Source organism: Ammospiza nelsoni, chromosome 8 (assembly GCF_027579445.1).
Source record: "Ammospiza nelsoni isolate bAmmNel1 chromosome 8, bAmmNel1.pri, whole genome shotgun sequence".
Lineage (NCBI taxonomy): Eukaryota > Metazoa > Chordata > Aves > Passeriformes > Passerellidae > Ammospiza > Ammospiza nelsoni.
Window position 1 is genome coordinate 33350407 of NC_080640.1, and position 20021 is coordinate 33370427.

The 20021-nt window shown below is 44.8% G+C and overlaps 1 pseudogene; it reads left to right on the forward strand.

The window, feature by feature from the left end:
- LOC132076541 (protein ecdysoneless homolog) overlaps positions 1–20021 on the forward strand; it is a 153621-nt pseudogene that overhangs the window by 119363 nt on the left and 14237 nt on the right.

Sequence of the window (20021 nt, forward strand, 5' to 3'; positions counted from 1 at the left end):
TAAAGTGATCTTGGACACCTTTCCTGCTAATGGCTCTGCAGGTCCTCACTGAAATGAGGTTTGTCAGGTGCTGCAGGCTCTGGGTGATGGTGCAGTGTTTAAGACATTGATAATCATCCAATTTCACAAGTGTTATTAATGACATGAATTATCTGATTTATTCTTGATTACTGTCAGTTTCTTGTTTCACTGCATGCATTGTTTTGTTTTGATGTTCCCTTCAGGTTCACAGCAAGACACATGCATGTTATTTTGAAAACAAAAAGAAAAGGGGAATTGGCTCCTAAAGAATCTCTGAATAATGCAATATTTATACTAAAAGTATTTTTACAGGCTTTTCTGTAGGTGTCACAGTGAGGGTGGCTGCAACAAACCTCTCTGGTTTCCTGACTTCAGGCCAGGGTGGTGAAAATGAAAATGAGCAGGTTCAGTGGAGCTGCCCAGAAAGAACTTTAATAAAGGGTGAGAAACAACAAACGTGGAGAAGCCATGCACAATAAGAGGGGCAGGATCCAGAGACCCCAAACAAAGGGGAAGCAACAATAGATACACTCAGAGGTGGAACATTCTAGAACTGTAACCAGAGAGGGGAAACACTAGAGGAGAAGAAGTAAGCACTAGAGGAGAAGAACTTGTGCAACTTAACATAAAAACACCAATGGCTCATGGGGGAGCTCTCAGGCTGGCCCTGAATTAAACAAATGATTCCCAGGGCTGGAAACCAATGCCTGGCTCTTTTGGGGTAAAATCCAGCTCAGTCTGAGTCCCAGCTGGGCCACGTCCCGCACATGAGGATCTCCAGGTGAGTGTGCAATGGCAAGGCCTGGCTGATTGATGGACTGAGCAGAAGGGGTGCATGTGTTTTATCATCAGCAGCTTTAAAGGGGTCACCTGCTCACCTGATCAGGCATCGATGGCCTCGGAGCAAGCGAGGCCCAGGGAGAAGAGAGGTGACCTTGTCCCCACTCAGCCTTGGTGGCCAGGACAGGGACAGAGGCAGGACTGCCAGCCCATGGCTGTGCCTGGAGACTCAGGGAGGAAACTGAACAGAGGCCCTCTGTCCTACAGTATTTACCACCCTGATGTTGTGTTCTACCAGCCCTCTTCAGCTATTCCTGCTCCAGGCTTCCAGAAAGACATTCAGTGATGCCAAGGCCAACATTCCCAGCTGCTGGGCTTCCTCTTGCCTGGGCAGCACAGCCCCTGGGTTCCAGCCACAGGGACTTTAGAGCTATGGTCATTTATTTCCATTCCCTGAGAGATATTGAACATTATCTTTGTGTTCTCCCATGCTGCAAGACCCTTTGTCAGTGGCATGATTGGACTTGAGAATACAAAATTTGGATATTGATTGACTGTAACCTGTCTTTCATGTGCCTTATCCTGTACCTAAGATATAACCAGCAATAACCTTAAAAAGATAGTAATCTCACAGGAGCAAACTGATTTAACATCAAAATACATAAGTTTTTCTTTTTAACAAAAAGAAAAGGGAATTGTTGCATATTGGTAGAAATCCTGTGAAAGAAAATCCTTATAATATCATAGTTTAGGGCTGCTGATTGGGCTGGGTGCACCTCACAGCTAGTTTGTTGATTCCCATGAGAGAGAATCAGAGGAATGAGAATCAGTCTGCAGAACAATCAATTGTTGTAAAGAAAAACAGGTTCACACTCTCAAAAACAAGAAATCTGTCCCATGCAAATCAGTGAAGAATATGTGTAAACTAACTAAAAATAGAGAGGTTTAGTACAAATGCAAAATGCCACTTACTGACCAATGAACTGAGTGTCAGAGTGTTGTGAGCCAATTAGATCTAATATGGTGCCAGCTGATAATCCTGTAAAATATGAGCTGTGCAACAAAGATGAGACTTTTCTGGGTGAAGAAATGGAGTTCTGGCTGATTACAACAAATCAAGGGGGAATTTTCCTCAATTTAGTCTTGTAAAATGAAGGGAATTCCAGTTTCCTTCCTCAATTTCCCTCGACAAAAGACCACTCTGGTGGCTTTTGCACGTCTTTTTCATCTGTGAAAGTGCCTTCAAATGGCAGCTCCTCCTCGATGGAACTCTTACAGTGGCACATCAAGAAGTTCCTCTCAAGGGAAGCCCTTTCAGACCAGGGACAGCCGTGTTTGCTCTCAGTTTGAACCTGGAGATGATGAAAATGGGGCTCTTTCCCTCAATTCCAACAGCACCATAAAGGGTTTCTCCTTCCAATTCAACATGAAAATCATGGAAAACGAGGCGCCATCAAGGGAGGCAATACCAAGGGAGGCACCCAAAATGATGGAAAAGGTGTGCTTTCCTTCAATTCAGACCCTTCAAATCACAGGTGAATTGGGATCCCTTCAGTTCAAACACAATTACAGAAAAGCTTTCCCCCCTCCATTTCAATCCCATTTTTGGGGGCACTGGGGAGGGACTGGGGGCACTTCCCCCTCCTCACTGCTCACCCCTGGGGCTGCTGCCCCTCGCACAGTGCTGAGCAGTTCCCTCCCAGTTCCCTGCCAGTTTCCCTCTTCCTGGCGAGCCCCGGCAGGGATGGGGAGAGCACTGGGCAGGAGCTGGGAGCGCTGTTCCTTCCCAGGGCTCCTGATATCCCTGCCAGTGCTCCTTCCTGCTCACTCCCGCTGCTCCCACTCTCCCTCCCAGTTGCCTCCTGGCATTCCCTGTGCTCCCAGTTCCCTCCCAGTGTTCCCAGGATCTCTCCCAGTGCTGCCAGCGGCAAAGCCCTGGGGGCACAGCGTGCTCTGCTCTTGCAGAGGCGAGACTGGAGCTGTCAGGAGAGCAAACCCGGCTGGGAAAGCGTTCCCTGCACAGGAAGGTGTCTCCCCTCTCTGACCACAGAGGGAGCTCAGGCTGCGCTCTTGACTCCAAACCCTTGAAGCTCCGAGCCCGACTGCCCGAAATTGGCTCGGCCCCACTGCCCAGCGCACTGCTCAGAGCTCACACGGCTGAGGGGGCAGTGCAGATTGAATAATGAACGCTGCTGGGCACGGCTATAACTCTGAACTACACACTGTCACACAGGAACAAAACCCTTAACGAGGATGGGTTCCTCTTGCTGGCACAAGGAGAGAAGCAGAAATCTGACAGGAATATTCTTCATCATTCTGCCCAGGCTTTGTCACACCCTCCAGCTCCTGAACCTCGGGAAATAACAAGTGGCTTCTAAGCAGTGACTTTGATGTCAGTGAGCAGGTTATTATGGATTAATCTCACACTGGAAAACAGCCTTCACACCCTACTGTTCTTGGCATCACCCAAAGAGTTTGGAGGCTGCTGCCCAGGGAGCTCCTGAGTTGTATCTTCCTTGTCAATGTTATCTGCACCTTTTTTAATTGTAAAAACATAAATAAAATGCAGGGAGCATTGTCCCAGCGTCTCAGGACTTGCATATCTCTTCCAAGAAAAGGGGGAAAAATTTTATCATATTTGTAGAGTCCCATACCTTCTGGGTGGTTTTCTCACACACAGCTCTTCACAGCAGTATTGTTCCTGCTTTTTCATCAGGGCTCCTCCAAGGCTCTCCCTGACCAGCCAATCCCAGCCCCTTTTATCCCAGTTATCTTCACTAGCCACACCTGCCACCCAATTAAGGATATCACAGCTGCAGCCACCTTAGAACAAATAGGATCAGGGCAAGGCCACTTATACAATATATAGATTTTACTAGGGCTGCTACTGTATTTACCCCTTTTCCTTTACTTACAGATATTCAAATACAATGTAGATATTCAAGCACAACACATACATTTCCCCATGACTCAAAGACCATGTACAACACACACAGCTCCTTGCTCAAAGGCCATATTCTCACAGCTCTTTGACTCAAAGGCCATGTTTCCTCTACATCTCTCGGCTGTCCTAGCTTCTATTATGTCTTGTTGATGTTTTATTTCTAGAGTCCCAGCTCTCAGGCTATCACAGATCTCAGCTGTCCTATCTTCTATCACGTTGGGATCGCCACTGGTTGTTATCATATTTCTAGAGTCCCATACCTTCTGAGTGGTTTTCTCACACACAGCTCTTCACAGCAGCGTTACTCCTGCATCTTCATCAGGGCTCCTCCAAGGGTGTCCCGGACCTACCAACCCACCCCCCTTTTATCCCAGTTATCTTCATTGGCCACAGCTGCCACCCAAATAAGGACATCACAGCCTCAGCCCATTTAGAACAACTAGAATTGGGACAAGGCCACTTATACAATACATACATTTCACTAGGACTCCTATTATAAAAGAAGATGTTTCACCCAAACCACAGAGTTTAAAAGTTCATGTTATGTACATATATTTTGAAAAGGAAAAGAGGAAGAATAAAATATCAATTACTGTACCAACGGTGCTCCAGCCTATTTCTGTTCTCTTCTTTCAATTGTAGCATCTCTAAGGATACTTAATAAAAGCCCAAAACTAAAAGAACATTGAATTTAAGCTGAAGAAGAAGCAATCTGGCTGCAGGCTTGTGGCACTCCAGTGCCTGGGTTCCAGTAAGGGAGCTCATCCCCTCTGCAGTTCCAAGCCAGATCCCAAAGTCCTGAGTGAGCATCAGCTTTCAGCTTTTTGAAAACTAAACTGTAAGCAAAGCTGCTGGGGAGGGCCATGCTCCAGGCACATCTGTGCCATTTCATCTCTCCAGCTCTCTCAGCTCAGCTCGGCTCTTTTCCTCTCCTTGCCGGCTTTGGCTCATGCATTTCTTGAGGGGCTGCCCTGCACTGACCAGAGCATGAACTGACCATCAGACAAACAGCTCCTGGCACTGTGGCTCTATCCTAAATGCACCATTGCCCAAAGCAATTCCAGGGCCTTAATTTCACTTAAAATGGCTTTTAAAGGAGCCTGGTTTGATGCCCTCCATTTCTAAACAAGGAGAGCACAGCGCTCCTGCACTCCCTGCCAGGGTCATTCTTTGAGCCTTGCAGAAAGGCTTTAAGGCAGCACAGAGCTTGTTAAGCACCAACAACTTCATCCAAAATTCGAATCAATAGCATGGGCAGTGCCTGACTTTAAAACCTGTTTTAAAACTGAATTAAAGAGCAGTTGCATTGCCAATTGACAAGATGAGAAATGTTTCCTTAGCAGTTGTTGAGATGGCAAAGTAAGGGTGAGGATGGAGCATGGAGTGGGGGAAAGAAGGGGAAAACCTTCATTTGCACAGTGGGGTTTTAACCATCATGGTCACAGTTCAAGGAATTGCAGAAACCATTCTAATCTCAAGAAAGGGAAAGCTTCCTCGGTATTTTTGATTTTAGCAAGTGCCTAGGGAAGCCGTCAGCAGCAGGAGATTTGAGTAATTTCCAGGAATCAGACATTTTATTGTGTATGACAAACGCTGGGGAAGTGTAACGGCCATTTGTGGATTTGATGAGATTATTTTGTAATTGTTCATGTACTAATTTTTTGATGGTATTTAGTTTTTTCCCTGCTGGAGGCTCCTGACTCCCTTAGACAGGGTTGTTAGTTTTTGATGATTACTTTGGAGTGGTTGGTGCTGTTGTGGCTCTCATTAAAAACTCCCTTCTGTTTCTGTTCTGCACTGGGCCAGCGAGTCTCCCTTCTCTGCTGGGATGGTTTGTGCCCCACGAGGGCCCGGGTGATCCTTGGCTCACCCTCAGCACTGGTGGCAGTCCCCATGAGCTCACTGTGCACACTCAGTGTGACTGTTTTGGCTCTTGGGAGAGCCCCCATGGGCGCTGCCAGATTGTAATGGCTGGGCTGAAGCACAGCAGGAATTGCAGTGCCCTCTGTGCCAGTGCCCAGCACAGCTGTGACATTCACTGTTCCACTGCCCTGGCTCAGGCTGCACGGGGGCTGTGGCTGCTCACTGGGGACACCTCCCACCCAAAGGCCATCAGCTGTGGGCTACAGCTCTCGGTGCTGTTCCTTGGTGCACAGTTGGCTTAGTTAAAAGCACAGGCTCTCCATGGATGTCTTGCTCAGTTACAGTCCCTGGCAATGCAGCAGTGATAGCTCTCAGTGGTTTGGGTTGAATTACTGCTGGAGTGCTGTAAGCAAGAGCTAAAGCTGTCAGCTCTTGGTTACAGTGTACTGAAATGATAGTTGGGAACACTGAAAATTTAAGAATTATGTTTTTGTCTCTGCTTAGAATTATAATATCTTCTCTCTGTTTTGAAGTCCTAGTAACCCCTGTGGGCAGAAATTAATGACAAAAGTTTGTTTAGAGGTATGTTAATGTAGAAGTTGTTAGTTTGCATCGTGCCCCTGGGGGTAATAAGTCGGGGTTGCTCGGGAGATTTCTGGTGATTTTACAAATTGCATCTGTTCTAAGTTTGTTTGCGATGGAGCCGCCGTTCTTTGTTTTGTGTCACGGTGGCGCTGTGAGCTCTTGTTGAAGTTCCCGACAGAGGCTTTGCTGTTATGTTAAATTTGGAGCGACAGCCATCGGTAAAATGTCCCTCTTTTTTTGTACTGAGGGTAAGTATGAGGTAATTTTGTGTTTTTCTCTGCTTCAGAACTGTCTCTTTTTAAAGACTTAAGTTTTTTTACAGGTAAAACATGGCTCTTTAATGGACTCTAAAGCAGTGAGGGTTTCTGCAGTAGTTTTGCCTTGAGCCTCAACAGCTCTTTGGAATTTATTTCCCAGCAGATCTTGGGACTTTGTAAGTTGTTCCCCCAGAGCAGGAGTTTGTATGGTCACGATGTGCTGTGGAGGGCTGAGCTCACCACAAGCTGAGAGCATTCGTGGCACTGTTGGTGGCTGGGCTGGTAAAAGAACCCTTTTACATTTATTGTTTGTATCAGTAAAGGCAAGGCTTTAATTCCATGAGGATGTGCTGTTCCCTTAGGACACTGCTTTTGAACTGCTTGTGCCAAGCGATCTAAAAAGGCAAGAGAAGGTTTAGTTGTGGCTTGTTGAATCAGAGAATCAGCATTTTCATGGGTTCTTGCAGTTGTAGAGTTAAAAGAGTCTTTCTGGCTGCATTTCTAATATCTCTTATTCCTGCTCTAGAAAGGGATTCGGCTTGGTCCTCAGCTTTATGGTTTGAGCATCTCTGGCTCATTAACTGATTGTTAGTTGGGCTTTAGGACTTCTAGCAGAGCCCTCCATCAGTCTGTGAAGATGCTTTCACTGTTCCAAGTCCCACAGAATATACTGTGAGTTTGTTAAAATTAGAGATTAAATGTTACAGCAGTCTGAAGGCGTGAGGTGATAAGAATCATATCTACTTCTCACCACGTTATTAAAATACTGGGAGTTTAGCTGTTGTCATTAAATCTTTTCTTAACTTCTCAATATCCTAATGTGCTATAGGCTCCCACCGAGGATTAGCATTATTTTCCTTATATCGAACTGGCACAGCAAGGATTTTTCTGTATGGTGAATGAAAATCTTCATCTCTCATGAGTTTAGGTCTAACCTCAGCCCAATCCGTCAGTTCCCGTTGTGTGTTCACGGGGCTGGGATGGAACGGGTTAAACTCTTCCTCTGATCCAGAGTCCGTGCCCTGCTTCATTTCCCTATGGAGGAGTTTGCCAATCGCGGGTTTTTCTCTCGTTCCTCTCTTTGCCGCAGTCAGAGCTCGGGTTTTTGCAGCGCTGGCAGAGCAGCCTCGCTCCTTGAGCTGGGCAGAGCTGCCCTCGCTGCCGGCCGGGCAGGGCTGGAAGATGCCGGGCGGGCCGGGGATGGCAGCGGGGGCTGAGCCGGGAGAGCGGCGGGGGCTGCGGGGCAGCGCCGGGGGCAGCGCGGCTCCGCTCGGGCTTGCGGGGCCTCTGGGCAGGGCTGGAGGGAGGGAGGGCTCGGAGACACGGCTGGGGACGCGCAGGGGCTGCACACAAGAGTGGGGAAGTGGAAAACTTTGCAGGTTGTTCAAATAAGTTCATTAAAGTGTTATCTGGAGGTCATAATTTTGTGTTTGTGTGGTTTTGGTTTATGGTAAAAGTATTGTACAGTTTGAGTTAACTGTGTCTCTCAGAGTGAAGGTGAATGCATAAGTATAATTTATTGTTGGAAACTGCTTTTGGACTTAAGATAGTAATTTTTTTAGGGTTTTTTTTTTAATATTATAAGAATTCGGTTTGATTCGAGCTTTAAGGTTTTTATAAACCTCCTTGAGTTCCTTTAATATTTTGTGCATGATGTTTTTTAATAGGAGATAATATTGGTTTCTGTTCCAGTTGAGCTAGTGATGAAGGGAGAAGTCTTGACTGTGTTGTTGGGTTTTTTTTGTAGAAGAACTAATTCTTTAGGGTCTTGTTTCTTTGTAGTAGCACTGAACCAAAAATATTTTGTGGATTTTTAACTGCCTGAAAGATAGTTGAGTTATTGTGGTTTTTTATAATGGAGGTACTGTTTTGTTGGGTTTTTTGTTTCTGTTAAGATGGGGTAACTGAGCAGTGTTTTAAAATATTTAATTTTATTATGAGTCTCAATAAAAATGAAACATGAGAAATATAAATCTCAACGTTATTCTATTAAAAGCTAACTTATTTCCTAATTGCAATACCTTATAAATGTTTTTCAAGTTATTGGCTTTTAGCACACAATACTACTATATTACTTCTAACACAAATCACCTCCATTCGTACCTCACATAGTCCTATTACTATGCATCTATCAGAGTTCTAATTCTCTAAAATACCTACTCTTTTTATAAAGCATCTTTATATATATATGTATACACGCTTATATACGCTTTTTATATTTTAAAACTTATTTCTAATTCACTGTCTCCACAATATCACCTCTATTCCATAGCTTTCCTAAGTCAACACATCTGATCTCAGTATTTGCATACAGATATACAAGACCGTGTGAACTTTCTATCAATTTTTAAAGATTCTGCACAAATCCGTTCCTCGCAGCTCCGGAGCAGCCAAAGCTCGGAGCAGCGCCCGAGGGGCAGCGGGGGCGCGGCAGCGGCAGCCGGGTGTGAGCAGGGCAGGGAGAGGCGAGCTCAGGATCCCGGGCACCCGAGCAGGGGGGACAGGGCCCTGCGGCACTGAGGGGTGACACTGAGGGGCCCGTGCAGGGGCTGCTCTCACCAGCACAGGCTCAGCCCACAGCCCCACAGCAGGAGAAGCAGCTCTGGGCTGGCTTGTGGCGGTGGCAGCGAATTCCCTTCCCCAAGCAGCAGCTCTGACCATTCTCAGACAAAGGCGAGAGAGAAAAAGAGAGAGAGAGAGAGAGAGAGACAGAGAGAGAGAGAGACAGAGAGTAGCTGAGAGACCCTTGTTCACAGTCAGGTGCCTGATGCCGAAAGAGGGATTCCTCCTCAGCAGGTGTCAGCGGTTCTTCCTCCTCTTCCACAGACAGTCCAATTGTGTCACCACATTCCGACCAGTTTGTGATTTCCCGGAGCCCAGTGCGATTAGGATTTCCCATTGGAGCTCGTTGTGTCATGAGGGCAATGCACTCCCTGCAGGCAGCATCGGTGCCGGGATGGATTGCAGAGACTTTTCCTTTGCAGCCCCAGCCCAGCGCTGGCACTGGGGATGAAGAGGCACTGAGGTGCCCCTGAGAGGAAGCGCAAGGCACAGGGCGCAGCTGAGGAAGGACAGCGCTGTGCTGGGCTCAGAGGTGAAGCTGGCACTGCCCAGTGTGGAGAAGGTCCTTTCTCGCCAGAACCCCCCGGCCCTCACCGCGGCCCCTCCGCCCGCAGCGAGCCCCGAGCTGGGGCAGCACCGACCGCGGGTCCCACCCGGGCTGGAGCCGCCTCCGAGCTCCGCCGCCGCCTCGCCGGGCTCCGGTGCCGCCGCCGCTCCGCTCCCGGGCAGACACAGCGGGCACGGCTGCTGCTGTCACCGCATTTCTGCACAGCGGGGAAACGGGAGACGCCGCTTTGGCCCATTCAGCGTGCGGGGAAAGCGGCGAGGAGCTCCCTGGCGGCCGCCAGGAGAGGAGATCGCATGGATGTGCCATTAGTGTCAGGAAAGATGTTCTCAGATGTTCATGAGAACGTAGGATGGATTATTGAGATAAGCAATATCCTAAAACAGAATCGATCTCGGGATGAGCAAAGCTGGGACGATTCCAAATATGGAATCTGCAATACCAGTCTTATCTATAAAATAATATCGTTTAGTTCAAACATGATGCTTACTTACATAACACAAAGGTTAATGCACATGCCCAACCTGCCAGGTTATTCAGAGGACAGCGAGGAAGACAGTGAGCCTTCCTCTGAAGAGACCCTCAAAGGCCAAAACACCGCTCAGCAACAGGTGGAACATGCACTTTGCAGTCCAGTGACATAGATTTAAAGAATTAAAAATAGGAGGGGATTTACAGGAAAATATTGATGAATATCTGCTAGCATACAGTATATAAGTTGTGTTTGGATCCTTTTGTCCTTTGTACGTGAGGCAGGGTGAGAAAAACCCTCCCCATACCCCGATCAATTTTGCTTATGCTTTATCTAAACCACTGCCAATTTTTTTCTTTGCATCTGCTTGATTATTTTAAATTGTATTATTTTATATAAAATTGCTGCTCAACTAAAATTGGTGCTAAATTTTATTTTGTGGTTTATTAAATTAGATATATAGGGACTTGATTCATAAAGATTTAGTTGTACCTAGGAGTGAGTGCTCAGGAGAGAGGCTGGCAGGGTTACTCAGAAACAAGGGGATTTCTGAATGGGCGGGGAGAAATTGTCCAGGACAGTCCCCTGGGGATGGTAGTGAAGTTTTAACTGTTCCAACATTTTTAAGAGGTTTGTATTAGCTTTTAGACATGAACTCCAATAGTAGATCTTGGGGAGACCTGATGGACATATTAAATGACTTGGGAAAATTAGAGGAAGAGCTACAGAAAGTTGTAGAAAAAGTGCAGGAAGTGTTTGTGTGCAAAGATTGTACATGTATGAGGGTCAAGCACAGGGGAAGGGAAAGGAGGAGAGAGAGAGAAGGTTTTAAAACAGCAAGAAAAATGCAGAAGGGTTCACAAAAGCATTGAGACATCAGGGTAATCTAAATTCTACCCCAATGACTCGAGACCCACCTGTTTCTATTGCCATGAGAAGGGACACCTGTGGAAATTTTGCAGGAAAAGGAAGCAGGATGAAAAGGGGTTTCAGGAGGACTAGGGGTGTCAGGGACTGTATTCAATGAGGATTGAAACACCAAAAGAGCCCTTGATTAAATTAAGAATTGGTCCTCACAAGGACAAGCACTTTGTGATCATTTTTTTAAAAATGTATGGATATATAGGAATATTTGAAATCAGAAAACACATTAATCAGGGGCATTTCACATGTTGAAAAGTGAACAAAAAGGTGTGGAAGACTCATCCCCTTGGGGGTGGCTATATAGTATACAGACCATTTAAAAGGATCCAGGTTCATTTTGCCAAATTATCCAGTGGGCAGGTGGAAATATCTATTCGTTATTAATTGACTCAGTGGATAGAAGCCATCCCTGCAGCTCGGGCTCCAGCTCAAACAGTAGCCAAGATGTTGTTGAAGCCTATTATTCCAAGATTTGGATTACAATTGAAAGGGATAAAAGCAAATAATTTGGGGTAAAAGTTTTTACAGGAATGAATGCATGTTTTATGTAGTTTGGCCAAACTATGTGTGTGAGTGTTTGATACGTGGTATTTGTTTTGTTTCTCAAAGTAATTGTGTTACAGCAGAGGGAAAATGTGCAATGTGTACCAAAGGCTGGCTAAAAGTATAGTTTATGTCCACTAGAAATTTTTATACAAGCTACTAATTGTAGGCATTGGATGTAACTATTGTAAGGAGCGGTTTAAACATTAACAGGTATTAACATTGCCGCAGGGGTTACCCAACATCAGGGGTGGTGCAAAGTGTGGACACACTGATACAGTAGTGAGCTCAGCTGGAACATACAAACGGTGTAACTACAGATGGAAAACTTGGTAATGTCGTAAAATTTTAACCTCTGCTCAAACACCAGCTTGCCATCAATTCTGGAATCATTGGGGTGAATAACCCCGCTGTGTTTGGAGACCAAACAACATCACAAAGAACGAATTCAGCATTTCCTGAGACTCTGGGATCAGGGACTGGTGCCAGCAGCAGAGGTCCAGAAAGAAACAGAGCACTGGACGTGTGCTGGGCATGGCCTAGGCTGTGCCCCGTGGGCTTGTATTGTCTGTACAGTTTAACTCGTGGTGGAACGTAACCAAAATAGGAACAAGGGGAAAATCAACTGCTTTGTTTAACCTGCTTAAATCGCTTATGTGACCAGCTTACAATAGCATGCCTTTACAGTGATTTTATAGGAACACCTTTAAGTAATAGAGATAGAACCTTTAATGCAGCTGTTCAATGAAGAGAAGACAGAGACCAATGAGTTTTAGCTGTAACAGCTTATGAACAGGCAAGAGAGCAAGTGTGCCATTGTGGAACAGATAATTGTGTTATCACTGACAGCTGTTGGGGGAAGGAAATCTATGAGTCACACCATAGATTTGTTTCTCCTACAGACAGATGGGCATTGCAGGCGTGTTTACTGGTGGCAAAGATTAGTAAGTAATTAACCGCAACGTCAGAGTGCAAAGCAAACAGTCAGTTAGATCTTGTAAGAATTTTTTTATTGCTTAACTAAAACATTTTAGTATTTGTTTTATAGAAAAGAGTGGTTAAACATTACCTGTGGTTGGCACATCTCCGAAGCCCCTTTTACTTAATTAAAAAGAACTGTCAAATAACCCAGGGAAAGCGATAGGACTGTGCCTCCAGGGTGTAAGGATCCTGTGCTATCATCCTTGCACCCAGGTGGGCTACACAGAAATAGTATCCTGTGCTATAATCATTGCATTGAGGGGTGCACACAGCAATAGTATCCTGTGCTATAATCACTGTATGCAAGGGGTAAGAGTGGAGATTGGCTCAGCAGAAATGGTACCAGCAATGAGGTTCCAGGACACAATCTCTGCTCCCGAGAAGACAATCTCAGCCCTTGGCTGCAGCCCAAGGGGCCGTGAGAGAGGTGGAGAGTCCAGACTCCTGAGGTACCTGCTCCTGACATGGATCCTGGTACCCTGTGCATCTGCAACCCCTGCAATAAATGCTACCAGCTCCTGTGGGACAGCCACAATTCAATGACTGTTTTTGCAGTACATCACTCTGTGGATGCTGAATGTTACAACCAGACAAGTTTACAAACTTGCCACAGAAATGGCTGAGCCTATTGAGGGGGAGTTAATCTAGGATTGGGCCAATGGACGCCTTCATGCCCTGACTGCCCCACAGAGGGAGAATTCCTTTGTTTCCCGGAAAGAGAAGAGTGGGGAAATTCAGAGCAAAACCAGCAAGGTAAGAATAAAGGGAAAAATCCAAGAGTGTTGTATAACCAATGAAGGCAGCAAAATAGCGACTGGGATTTGCCAACCTCAGGTAGAAATCTTTTTGTAGACTTAATGCAAAACATAACAACCAAGCTGGATTTATCAAGGGTGGATTTATGGGTGAACTCAAATGGCTGAAAGATGGTCATGGAGGGGTGAAAGTCTTGCTCCAGAACACTTTTAAAAAGGGAAATACATACAAATTTCTGAGAAAATAAAATTGCCTGAAGGGTGTACTTTAAATCACCAGGTAATTGGAGCAGTTTGTATAACTTGAGAAGGAAAGAACTATACCAAGAACTATACCAAAGAGGTGGGACATACCACCTGTGAATCTACCTTAATTATAAATTCAGATAATAGAACTATGACCTGATGGCCAAACAAAACCCATGGGTATTGGAGAACAACAAAGAGAAACGATTGCAAATGGGACAATCAAATTAATCTGTGCTGGTATGATAGTTCCGCAGCTGGCCCTTACCATTCCATAGAAAATATAGATCCCTATTGGAATCAACCAGACAATATAAGTAGAACATGGAAGGCCCCTGATGGGCTATATTGGATTTTTGGACAGTGAGTGTGCAGTCAGCTACCCCGGAGATGGAAAGGGACCTGTAGGTTAGGAGTTATCCAACCCTCCTCCTGCACCCTGCCCTGGTCCAAGGGAAATCCTCTGGAGAAAGCCCCACTTGATAAAGCCATGGGCAATAACAAAGCAAACATAAACCTTTTGAATAGGGGCAGCTATAAATGGAGTGAAAATGAATGGCACTCAGAAAGGATCATAAACTTTTACGATCTGGCTATTTGGGCTCAAAACAGATCTGGGGAATATAGAACCCCAAACTATACATTAAATCGTTTGATAAGACTGCAAAAGGTAATTGAGGTCAGTTGGAACAACACAGTTCCAACAGTTGGTACCCAACAAAGCATGCATCGTCTAGTAACAGTGTATCAGAGCAGATTGGCCTTGGATTATTACTGAGATTCAGTCTTTTAATAGAAAGCATGAATCAATATTATCAAAAGAGAAAATGGGAGAAATTGTGCTAAATGAATATGATTCATGCTAAGAATTGTAACTATATCCATATTTTAGAAAAAATTTGTTAAATGTAATAGAGGAAAAGGATATGTAATTAGTGTCATGAACCAGATGTTCTCAGATGTTCATGGAAAAATAGGATAGAGGATGGAGTACTGAGATAAGCAATATCCTATAACAGAATCAACCTTGGAACAAACAAAGCTGGGACGATTCCCAAAGCAGAATGGGTCTTGGCATGGACAAAATTGGGATGATTCAAGGTACGTATGACATAATAAACCTCATTTTTGGAATATAAAGCTGGCTTCTATAACACAAGACTTGGGGCACATGTGCAGCCTGTGGGGTTTTTCAAAGGACAGTGAAGATGAGGAGAAGCCTTCATCAGAAACAATCCCTGAAAGGCCAAAAGACCCCTCAGCAATAGGCGGAGCATGCACTGGGCAGTGCAGTGACATAGATTTCAATAATCGAAAACAGGAGGGGATTTACATTTGCAGGAAAAGATTGATGAGTATGTGTTAGCATACAGTATATAAGTTGTGTTTGGATCCTTTTGCCTTTTGTACGTGAGGCAGGGTGAGAAAAACCCTCCCTGTACCCCAGTCTATCGGTTTTGCTTATGCTTTATCCAAACCACTGCCAAATTATTTTATATCTGCCTGATTATATTTGATTGTATTATTTTATATAAAATTACAACTCAATAAAAATTGGTGCTAAGTTCTAATTTTGTGGTTTATTGAATTAGACATATAGGGACCTCATTCATAACAGTGTAGTCACTTTTATTGTATTCTCTGTGAGAGGACACAAAGTTGCAAAGCTTTGCTAAGCTTTGCTCCTCCCTCCTCTCCCTGAAAAAGCTGAGTCTTACAGTGCCCTGTGCAGTGACTTTGGTGCTGATCAATCACTAGTGCACTCATTTCCTGCTGTGAGATAGGATTAGGAAAAAGTGAAAGCAGGCTTAAAACTTAAAAAAGGTATAAAGAAAATTTTATTAATAGTAACTAAAAGGAATAAATTAGCAAGAATTAAAGCAAACCCTTCAGAAAACTTCTAAAACCTCTACTCCTCCCACAACTTTTTTTTCTCCACTGACAAAGTAAAGAAACAAAACCAAACATTTCCAGTTAGTTTACTACCTCTAAAAAATCTTTCTTCAGTTCATTTAGAGAGAGAAGTCCCTCTTGTTAGTGTTATGGACACTTCTCCACAAGAGGAAAGAGTTTTCTCCTGGTTCCTAATTTGGTCACAAATAGCAGCCGCATGGGTGAAATTTATCATGAAGCTTCTGTCATTTTCTACATCCTTCCTACAGCTTGTTTATGGGTCATGATGACTTATGGGGTATTGTTTTAGTATGAGCTGGTTAAAGGCAAAAGTGATTATTATTTGTTTCCAAAATAATTTTCTTCCCTGGAAACAGAGATTTTCTCCTGGCATTATGGGATTACTCTTCTCTTTCGCTGTTCAATCTTCTTATGGGATTACAGCTACTTTAACATTTGCTTACTTTAGTGTGGAGGCCTTTGTTGGATATCAATTTGAACCCTCCATCTTCCCATAGTTTTATGCATTATAGGAAAAAAGTGTCATCTCCATAGCTTATAACAGGATTTCAGCTTTAAAATCAAAGCATCTCCTCGTCCCTCCAGTTTCGGACTTAACTTCCCCCTGACTGACCGTGATGTTTTCATGTTGTTCTTTTACACGTTTGTATCTTGTTCTTTTCTCTCACTCGAGTTAGTACTGAAGCACTGAAAGGGTTTGTGTGCTGCTTGGAGCCTGCAGGTGTTTGCCCTGACCCCGTTCCAGACCCGGAGCTGCGGCTGGGGAGCGGCTCCGATCTGATCAGCCCGGCCGGAGCTCAGCAGCAGCACCAGCAGCACCAGCAGCAGCACCAGCACCAGCACCAGCAGCACCAGCAGCAGCAGCAGCAGCAGCACCAGCAGCAGCAGCAGCACCAGCACCAGCAGCAGCAGCAGCACCAGCAGCAGCAGCAGCGCTCGGGGCTGGGCTGGCTGGGACAGGGGCGGCTTCTCCTTGCCCTGCCCGATGGCTGCGGCCGCTTCTCTGCGGTAAAATCCCGATGCTGGCCTGGGGCTGCTCCCGGGGCTCGGCTGGGCCGGGCTGGGGCTGTAACAAGCAGTGAGATGAGAGCAAGGCCGGCTCCATCCGGCCCGCAGCATCCCCCTCTCCCTGCCCGGCAGCGGGGCCGGGATGGGGAAGGGACCCAGCCTGGCCCCGTGGCAGCGCCCGCCCGGCTGTGGTACCTCACTCCCGGCCAGACGGGGAAGGGGAAATTCCCGGGTTCCTTTGGTCTTTATCAGTGTCTTTAACAGAGGTGTGATAGTGTGATAGCTTCTTAGTGGTTCAACAGAGCACTAGGTTTCTGTAGTTAGAAAAAGAGCTTTTGTTTCACTTCCCTAAATTCTTCCCATGTCAAACTGTGACTCATTGTAATGCTCTGTTACTGCCTCAGTCTCGTTTTCAAGATGCCCCGGTCACCCTAAAAACGTGACTGAGAAAATACCTGAAATACAGTGGAAAAATCACTGTTCCTTCTCCTGGTAAAATGTAGAAGTTTAATAAAGGACTTTAATAGGAGACAAAGACAACAAAGCAGAGGTTACAGGCAGGTGTGTCTCGGCCCTCAGCATGGAGCACACCTGCTAGTTTGGAAACACAAATTATATAGCATTTCTTTTGCATCAGCCTGGTGCATATGTAAACTTTTCCCCAACACCTGCTACTTTGGAAACACACTTATACAGCATTTCTATTGCATCAGCCTGGTGCATATGTAAATTTTTTCCCAAACTAGTTTACATGTCCCAAGAACTGTTTTGCATGGCTCTTCCTCGGGTCCTGCTTTTTAGAGCATGCATGTTTCTTGGTTGTGGTTTTAGTTAATTTTATCATCACCTTCAGTTCTTGGGCCTGGGTCCACACTGCCTTCAGAAGATGAGTGCTGATAGCTGGCATCATATATTCCTTGGATATTAACTCAACCAAGCAGGCATTTTAACACAAGCATATCTAGATCAGCTACTTCCAAGTTTTTGTTAACAACAGAAATAGAAACTATGTACTTTCAGCAAGATCACTTTAACACCACACATATAGAATCCATTTTAATATAGGCAAAAGGCCAACACCATAATATATATCCATAACACAGAGTTTCATTTTTTACACTTTACCTGAAATCATTGTTTTCCCATTGATTTTGATGTCAAAACCATTCAGTGCAACTGTTCTCCATACAAGGAAACCTTCAGACATGTTGACTCTTGCTGCCAGTAGAAGAGAATTTTCAGTAATTTCTGCAGTTTGCAGTAGTAGTCTTAGTGTTTGTGTGCTTCAGTAGTGTTCATCCAGCCACACTTCATGTAAAAACAGAATTGCCAAAAAACAAATATTTCAAGTTGCACCTAAAGTGTTTCTGTATTTTATGTCCCTTTGTATGTCAGAGAAGAGTTGAGCTTAAGAGATGAAAATCTGCCTCTATTAAAAACAAAGAGAAATTTTACTTTTATGGGACCCTCATTTTACCTCAGATGTCTGTGATTCGTTATTGGTTTTGCCCCCTGAATGTGAATGCAATTTTCAGCACCAGCTGGGCTTTGTTGGAAATGGTATTGGGAACCCACAAGAAAAGTTCCTCATTTCAGTGGCTGAGACCATGGTGAGGTTTTTAGCATTTCCTTCTCTCAGGTGGGATCTGATGGCCTGAGGTGGCCTTGTCTCCTCAGGGATTTCATGCCCTGAGGAAGCAAAGGCTGATGGAATGTGCTTGATCCTCTCCTGTCTAATGAGGAGGAACAGCATCCAGCAGAGCTGGAATCACCTTCTCCATTCCTGATTTCTGCTGCCAACAGATCACTGGGCTCTCTCAGGGTCCAGAAGTCACTTTTCCTTTTGGATGGATGGCCTGAAGGCACCCAGGGGCTGCAGGCTGGGACTGCTTCAGAAATCCCTTTGGCTTGGAAGGATCCTTCTACCTGAGAGCTGAATGGGCTGTGCCAACCCCAGAGTGAGAGGGACTCACAGCAACAGAATTAAAGGCTGGTGAGAGAACCCAAAGAATAGACTGTAACATGCAGAGCAGGTGAGAGAGAACAAAGGAAGATTGAAGACATCTGAAAAGTGGAGCCAAGCTGCCACCAGCTTAAAGATTGCTTAACTAACACTTTAGGCAGGGAGTTTGAACTGTATCAATTATTGATGTAATTGTCCTGTTTTAATAGATGAGAATCACAAGCATCTGTTGAGGGGAAGTACACAGGGAACCATCAGAGGTATTGGGGCAGTTTCCTTAAGGACCAACAAGCAGAGTGAAACAAGAAATAGAGGGCAAGACCAGGTTGGCCGCTGTGTTCATCACCATGAAGATTCCATAGCCCTGCTGTGGGCAGCAATCCCACAGTCATGGCAAGGTGGGGGCAAGAAAGGCACCCCAGACCTCTGTCACTGCTCAGCTGTCTTTTAATACAACAGGGACCAGAAGGCAAGACTGAGTTGGCCTCTGTACTCACCACTAAGATTCCCCTGCTATGAGCAGAAGATGGGGTTAAAAAGCCAAACCAGACCTCTATGATCCCGTTTTGTCCATTCCAAATAAGTCTGTCTAAAGAAAACCTGAGATTTTTTTCTTCTGTTCTCACTGTCCTCATCCTCATAAACAGATTCTAGTATGACTCATTAAAATTTTATTTGAGAGATTATCAGAATTGAAAATGGCAGTTAATTCTTCAAGCCAAATGAGTCAGGAAAAGATGGTTTTCTTTAATAGATGAATATTGTGATGGTTGACTCTCACAATTGAGAGACAGATATTAGGTGTATGTTTGGACAAGTTTTGTAGATGTAGAGTGCCGTTACTATAATATATCCCCTCACAGACCCCCTTTCCCTCCCCTTGCAGCAGCCTCAGTTCCCAGGGCATTTGGGGAGGGCCGGCTCATTGCCACGAGGGGCCACAGGACAACACCTGAGCTCCAGTCAAGGTGTGAGGAAGTGATCTCCACCTGTGGAGGGCAGAGAAGGAGCTGACTGACAAAACTCTGGGAGGGGCTGAGGGTATAAAAGGCAGAGCATCCATTTTATAAATGAGCACATGGCTGCTAGTCCCAGACACCACCAGCACTGTAATTTTTCCTTATTCAGTCTGTTGTATTTTTTTAAGGTTAAAAAAACGTTTAAGATTTTAAAAGTGAGGGTGGCTTCTCACTTCTTGTCAAGGACAGTCCAAAATTCTCACCTTCGTGCCAGTTTGTGATGATTTCCAGGAGCCCAGGGCAATTTGGATTATGCAATCAAGCTTGTTGTAAAATGTTATAAATAACAAATATGGGTATTGGCTTTTGCATTTATGTATTAAGCCAATACCCATATTTGTTATTTTTGTTTTGCAAGTTAGTATTGATCACAAAAATCCTGATATAGCGCAATTTGTAATTACTGCTTTTGATACAGTACCACCTGTCAGTTTATCTATGCACCCTATAGCTTTTATAGATGGAGGCGTAATAGATACTATCTTAGATCATAGCATAACAAAGACTGTGATATTGTGGAATGATTGTTTCATGTAACTAACTCAGAAAATGGTGTAAAATTTCCCACACTCAGGGACTTTCTTATCAGAAAGACAAGATAACAGAAACCAGAGCGTGG